The 7,652-nt window shown below is 41.8% G+C and overlaps 1 long non-coding RNA gene across 1 annotated transcript; it reads right to left on the reverse strand.

The window, feature by feature from the left end:
• Window positions 1-4,947: 4,947 nt before the first annotated feature.
• LOC140775289 (uncharacterized) lies at window positions 4,948-7,327 on the reverse strand. The gene is made up of 3 exons (XR_012106726.1): window positions 7,309-7,327; window positions 6,271-6,374; window positions 4,948-5,055 (listed from the first exon to the last, which is right to left on the reverse strand). It is a non-coding gene; the product is annotated as an uncharacterized lncRNA (long non-coding RNA).
• Between the last annotated feature and the right edge of the window lie 325 nt (window positions 7,328-7,652).

The following is a 7,652-nucleotide window of genomic DNA, read 5'->3' on the forward strand; positions in this document are numbered from 1 at the left end:
TTGCTACTAAACATGCAAGGCAGTTAAGATGAAGTGAATAAGTCCTTGAAGTAATCAACATAGGCCCTTTTAGTTTCTATCATATTACGCAAACAAAAGTCTTTCCTGACATTGAGTTTGTGAATGCAGTTTTGATGCTCATGGGTGGTAGAAATGATGTGGAAAAACTTATTGTTTATATCCCCCAACCGAGCCATTGCACTCTAGAGGATTCGTGCTAGAAAATTTTCTCTTTGAGAAGAAGATCATCATACACACATCTTAGCTTCCACTCTTGAAGCCGGTCCACTAAAGAACTGCCATGGGTTTAAAGGTATAATATTTTTCATTCCACGAGGAAACTAGGGTATTTTTTGGCAATACGAGTGGCTGTTGTAGTTCTTGATTTAGATATAGATTCGACACACAAGGTTGCTAGTCATCGATTCCTTTACTAGGCCAAAACAAGAAAAGGAGGGGGAGAAATACTAAACAAGCATTATTATCGATGCAAAGTATATTTTAATTAAATTAATATTTTAAATAATTTAATCAATCTATCCTATGAGACATGGCAGTCACTCCCATAAAGGCAACAAGCACTCTCTTATGCAGGGATTCTTGTCGTAGTACCTCTAATGTTTAACCCGCGTCCAATTACTCTTCTTTACAATAAGTGCTCATGTAGTTAAATTAGAGAATTCATCTGTAAGGTGTGACAATCACTCCCCTAAAGGCAACAAGTGCCATCTTCTGTAAAGATTCTTGTCGTAGTACTTCCAAAGTTTAACTATGGTCTAATTCATCTTTTAATCTAACAACAGCACGGCTCCATAGATCAGCTTGTTATTGAGTGCTCCTCCAATCAAATTGGAGATGAAAAGAGAGTAGAGAATAATTTGAGAGATAAAATAGAATATTTTGTTGTAGTTATGGAAGATAAGATCTCAAGTTGATATATAACTATACTTTACTCATCATAGGGAATTTAAAAATAACTAATAACTAGTCCTTCAATCTGATCATTGGTAACAAAGTTTATCGTTACAGAATTTGTTATCAACGTGACTATGTGAGGAGATTTTTCTTCCCTTTTATTTATTTATATATTTATTTTATAATGACTTTTCTAAATTTTAATTTTTATATCCAATAATCTCCCACAAAAGGGATGAAAAATGACCAAACATAAAAAATCAAGAAAAACTTTTAATAATCACTTGGACTTTTACTATAAATCGAAATAGGTATCTTTGTGGTTTGAAGAAGTTATGATTGTATTTGGCCGATGATCCATAAAGGACTACACTCTGAATCCGATTCTTTATTGATTTTCTAATATAACACACATAATATAAGAAACACATTTAGTTTTTACGAGTTAGCACTTTTTAGCGATGTGCCTACCTTGATTCTCATGATAGTTTTATGAGTATGCATGTGTCCCATAGTCGCAACCTCATAACTACTCGCACTTGGGTGAGTCCTAAAAAAATGTCTGTGGAAATACACATCTTTGAAAAAGAATCTGTATTGAACCTATTAAGAGATATACATATCCTCAACCTATTCATCCGTATTGAGCACCTCATCATAAGAATGGGAAGGAGTGACATATCTCTCAAAATAATGCTTCTCTCCATCCAACAACAATTAAGCCACTGAATCTTATTCATGGATGACTCCAATCACACGCCAAGACTCATCACTAGAACGATCATATGGACTTAAGCCCCATCCCTCTCGATGACATGGGAAGGAGTGACATATCTCTCAAAATAATGCTTCTCTCCATCCAACAACAATTAAGCCACTGAATCTTATTCATGGATGACTCCAATCACACGCCAAGACTCATCACTAGAACGATCATATGGACTTAAGCCCCATCCCTCTCGATGACATGATGACTATTGAGGGTTTTAGAAAACCCCTGATCCCTCATGGACAACTGACCATATTCTTCATGATCCGAACTAACTCTAGTGAGTCAGACTCCACTTCAACATTAGTGTGGCTTGCAGCAAGTCACAATCCCAATCAGAGGGCCTGCCTCTCGATTCGTAGTGTTGACTCGCCAGCGGACGATTCCCACACTACTGTCGGGAGGGAGCTGTCTGCGGCCCTTATTACCGTATTTACCGTTTTATCGTAGCCATTAGGTCATCTTTATTTTTCTAGGAGTAGATCTAAGTTAGAAACCCTAATTCTACCTCCAACCATAGCCATCATCACCTCCAATAGCTACCCTACTCTACGGTCGTTCACCACCACCCTTGGCCGTCCGCCACCCTCCGACAACCGTCGCAACGTCAAATATTTACCGTTCTGCCCTCTTTTAACCTATCTCCACTATTTTATTTTTAACTTTTCATCCCAACCTTCAATTTAGGTGAAACTAGAACCATTAGAACTCTAACTCAAAAGTATACCAACACCTAAATTTTTATATTTTTCTTACATCCAGATCAGTCCATATCTGGTTCGTAACAGTTTTACATACCCACGATGCTTTCGTTGGGATAAGAGGGGCCCAAGGGTTGAGCTCACCATACTTGGCTCTCAGAATCTTCACCCACGGGCAATCCAGCCAATTCATCAATTTGAACACTAGCTTTCCAAGGAGCGTCGCCTGTGCATCCTTTAACTTCCTAATAGCTAAACCTCCTTCAACCTTCGAGCTTGTCACCATGTTCCAATTTTGGAGATGGAGACCGTGGCCAGCCCCGCTTTCCCATAGGAAAGCTCGGGCTTTCTTCTCTATTGCCTCTAAGGTAGTATCCGGTAGCCATGTGCATCCCAACCAATATGTGGGAATAGCCATAACGTGGCGTTTATCAAGATGAGCTTTCCGGCAGTGGAGAGTACCCCACACTTCCACTTGGCCAATTTCCTGTCCACTCAATCCACCAGTGCCTAATGTTCGTGTACTCTGACTCGACAGTCCGAGATGAGCACTCCAAGGTATGTAAACGACATGGTTGCCAACGGTATACTCAGATGGTTGCAAAGAGTTATCTCCCTCTCCTTATCTATCCGCCAGAGGAGAAGCTGAGATTTCTCAAGGTTAACCTTCTAGTTTGTTAGTTTGGCATAGTCGGCAAGGGACTTTTGGATAATCACCGCATTCGACTTGGTTGCCTGCATCGTGATGAGGAGGTCGTTGGCATAAAGCAGGTGTGTCAGCTGTACATCTCCCTTTTGGAAGCCCATCAGCTGGCCGCGATCCACCCTATCATTTATCAGACTGGAGAGGTTCTGAGATACCAATATGAATAGGTATGGGGAAAGTGGGTCTCCTTGGCAGAGCCCTTTGAATGGTTGCAACCACTACGTCGGGGTTCCATTGATGAGGAAGGCAAAAGACGCGGTGGAGATGCATGCCTCTATCCAAGAGCACCACCGAGCTGGAAAGTCCATTCTTGTAATCGTCTTCATTACCGCTTCCCATCTAACCCGGTCATATGTTTTTTTCATGTCTAGCTTGAGCATCATAATCGGCAGCACCCTCCTATTGGTGGCCATCGAGTGCACCACCTCTTGCGTAGCCAATGTTGTCGGCAATAGCCCTTCTCGCCACGAAAGCCGCATGCTGGATCTTTGCTATGATCTTATAGCCGACATTACACAATGATATAGGCTAGAAATCCTTCACCCCGACGGGGTTTATGCTCTTCGGAATAAGCGTAATGAAGTTTCTTCCCCATTGCGGCGGCATGCTGGCTTGGGAGAAAAAGTGGTCCAATGCATCACAGAGACCATCCCCAAGCACTTCTCACAGCTTGACATAAACTTCGACAGGTATCCCATTAGGCCCCGGAGGGTTGCCCTTCGGCAGACTCCATAATGCTCCTTTGATCTCCTCCCTAGAGATGGGCCCAACCAGTTGGTCCGCCTTCTTCGTCGAGTTCCTTGCTACCTACGGCGATGTTAGGTTGGTGTCCATTCACGCGGTGTTCTTCCCCCATAGCTGGTTATAAGAGGTTCTGAATGCTTTTGTCACTTCCTCATGGCTATGAACCCACCTCCTGTCCTCGCTAAAAATGCTTGCAATGCGGTTACGGTGTCGATGAATTGAGGCCGTGAGGTGGAAGAATTTTGTGTTCTTATCGCCGCCTTGCACCCACTTATGTCGAGGTCTTTGCAACCATTTGATGTTTATTTGCCTACTGAGGGCAGACTTGATATTGTAGAGTCTCCATAGTCGTTGCAACTGGTCTTGTCTAGCCCCTCCACTGCCTCAAGCTCTTGCGTAGCCTTCATCATCTTGGCTTCGATATCCCCTACCTTCATCTTCCTCCACTTCTTCATTGCCCTCTGCAACATGCCCACTTTGTGCATGAAGAGCTGCATAAGGTCACCTCTCCTCCATCTCTTCCATACATCCGCTACGATGCTCTAGCTCATCTTCCTTCGGGTTGAGCCACACCATCGTCTTGAGGGGTTTGGACAAATCTATCCTGACATAGACCCAGGCTAAATAGCTCCGAGTGTGGTCTAAGGTAGTTTTATCTACCCTCAATGGTTTCTCAAAGTACACTACCACCGGAATGAGGGCTTCCAACTCCCAATACTTGTAACGCCCCCGCCCGGCACGGGCACGTGCACGCCCACGCGCCCACACAGCACGCGCGGCGCACGCGACAGGTCGGGCGGGGCCCGTCACGCACAGATACACTCCTGTGCACATACAATCATGACATCATCAAATAACACCTGCTAACATATCCATGATTACATAATCCATCACCAAATAAATCATACTCTTAACCAAATAAACCTGTTAACATATGAATATCAAAATACACAATAATACACACTAGACCGCTACATAATCTGGCAGGACCCACACAGGCCACAACAAACCATCAAGATACAACTAAACAACTGATACAAGAGTACACTATGATTCGACCTGTATTATACAAATCATCGCCTAATACAAAAGAGTACAAATATCAAATACTGGTACAACTCAATTTCTATATACACTATCATCTATGCCATCTCGCATCTATAGCTCACCTCATCATCACTCTAAAATATCTTCTCAAGTCGCTATCACGTACCACATATCTGAGGGGGTTAGAAAAGAAATAAAGAGAGTCATGAGCAAAAGGCTCAGTGAATAGACCTTATCCCGAATCAGTGATGCCAAACAGAGAGTAAATCATGTACTGGATAATATGAATCAGAAAGAGTATCATGTCATGAATGAGTATATGAATGTATCCTCAATAATATATAAATGAAAAGTAGATAACACGTCATAACTGATAAAAGTATATAATCCTCGACCATGAGTAAACAAATCTCCATGTCATCTATCATCATAACTCTCTCTCAAATATGACACATGATACATGCCGATCATGACTATGCTATGATATCAAATGCAACCATATATAATGCATATTGACCACTCGATAATCAGGTAACCGAATGATAATGAAATCATATGCATTTCTCAACATCACGATCATCACCGACATCTCGGTATAATATCATCATACTAGACCACTGTGCACAGTCAACACCCGGTACCCGGTCTTAACATCATGCCCGAAGGCTCCGAGCATACTCTGCCATCCGCAAGGAGTATCTCAAATATAACCATACCCTGCCATCCGCTAAGGGTATCAACATCCATCCAGACCGGGCACCCCACATAGTTGATAGAAACCTCGTGAGGATAACTCGCCACATATGCCCTGGCGAACGGCATGTGTCTGATTGTCTGTGCGCACAGACTCAACTGACCTCGGACATGGGCCACGAGATATCGCATATCAGCGACCATAATCATCAATCCAGGCACCCCTAACCCTGGCGCCTACTCGGGTATCCCCACGCTTTCTATCAACTATCCTATCAATCATATTTCATGCTTTCTTTTTAAATGACAGATCATATGCATATATCCAGTACAATAACGAGTCAATGCATAATAGGAATTTAGGTGGAACATGAATCAAGAGAAAAATGCTACAATGTAGTCTTCAACCATGTATCTAACACATGCATACTCTCGCTAGTCTATCACATGCACATTCATACTAGAAATCATCTCGACATAAAATCATAACAGTATAATCATCTCCAACCATCCTTATTTATCATTATCATACTTATATCAAAGATCAGCCTAATTACATGCATGATAAAAATATGCTCGACGGTAATCATCTCTAGATAAAGTCATATAATCATGCTGGAGGCCAAAACATGTATGTACATAATATATAATATAACCTAATTTGAGAAAGGGATCTAGGGGATAAGACTACTCACACTGATCAGAAGATACAAACCACGTATCCCTTACATCCGTCCATCAACCGTGTGACACTTCTCGCTAGCAAGGACAACGGGGTCTCAAATAAGGGGTTCGGGATCTGAAAATATTTAAGTAACATAAAGTTAGTTGTTTATCCCATTATAATCCGTTCGAGTAAAATACGATGATTTATTAGATTTTAGAATTTCTACTTAATTTTATAATTGGCTAGATTTTTATTATAAATAAAATATAAATATAGATAAAAGCCTAATTATAATTAAATTATATCTTGATTAATTGGGGATTATGTAGTCATTATCTTATTTGTTACAAACTAATAATGTATAACAAATTAATAGAATTACTAAAAATGTAGATCATAAGAATATTAGAATATAAATCTAATAATTATAATTTACAAATCTATCTATTAATCTAATAGATATGTAAATAAATAAATAAATATAAGTATTACATATATTTATACCTAATTAATCATTAATGATAAAAATTATCATTAATAAAATTATATTGAAGGATATATAATATTATTAACATAGTTCATGTCTAAATAATCTATTTACATTAATTAAGAAGAAAAATACCTAAATAAATAACCTAAATAAACTAATTAATTAATAAATTAAACACATCTGCCATCAGTGCTGGGCTCGGCCCAGCACTGTCTGCTACAGTGCTGGGCCGAGCCCAACACTGTGCAGAAAGAGAAAAGAGGAGCTGAGGAAGAAGGAGAAAAAGAAAGAAAGAAAGAAGGAAAGAAAGAAGAAGAAGAAGAAGAAGAGGAAGAAGAAGAAGAAGAAGAAGAAGAAGAACAGAAGAGAAAGAGAAGAAAGGAGGTGAGGGAGGTGTGGACCCGGGCCGGCGGGGAGGGCACCGGCAGCTGGTGGCTAGCCAGCTGCCGGCCTCTCGCCGGCGGCTCGGCTGCGACGGGCCCGAGCCCAAGGTAAGAAAAAGAGAAAGAGAGAGAGAGAGAGAGAGAGAGAGAGAGAGAGAAGAGAGAAGAAGAGAGAGGAGGAGAAAGAGCTCACCGGCGCTCGTGGAGGTGGCGGCGGTGGCGATAGTCCGGCCTCGGTGAGAGAGAGAGAGAGAGAGGTTTAGAGAGAGACCAACCGGGAGAGAGAGAGAGAGATTTAAAGAGAGAGAGGGAAGGCGGTGAGGGGGGGGGGGGGGGGCGGTTTGCGGCGGCGCCGGGGCCCGCCGCGGCCAGCTGGTCGCAGCCCATTGGCTGCGGCAGCGGCAGCGGGCACGTGGCGCCCCCACCACGCAAGCTGCAAGCGCAGCTTGCATGGGCACGAGGCCGGCCACAGTGTGGCCGGTCGCGTCGTGCCCAGAATTTTTTTTTTTTTTTTTTTTTTTTTTTTTTTTTTAAGAT

The sequence above is a fragment of the Typha angustifolia genome, chromosome 14, assembly GCF_048772165.1.
Source record: "Typha angustifolia cultivar Huaian chromosome 14, ASM4877216v1, whole genome shotgun sequence".
Taxonomy (NCBI): Eukaryota; Viridiplantae; Streptophyta; class Magnoliopsida; order Poales; family Typhaceae; genus Typha; species Typha angustifolia.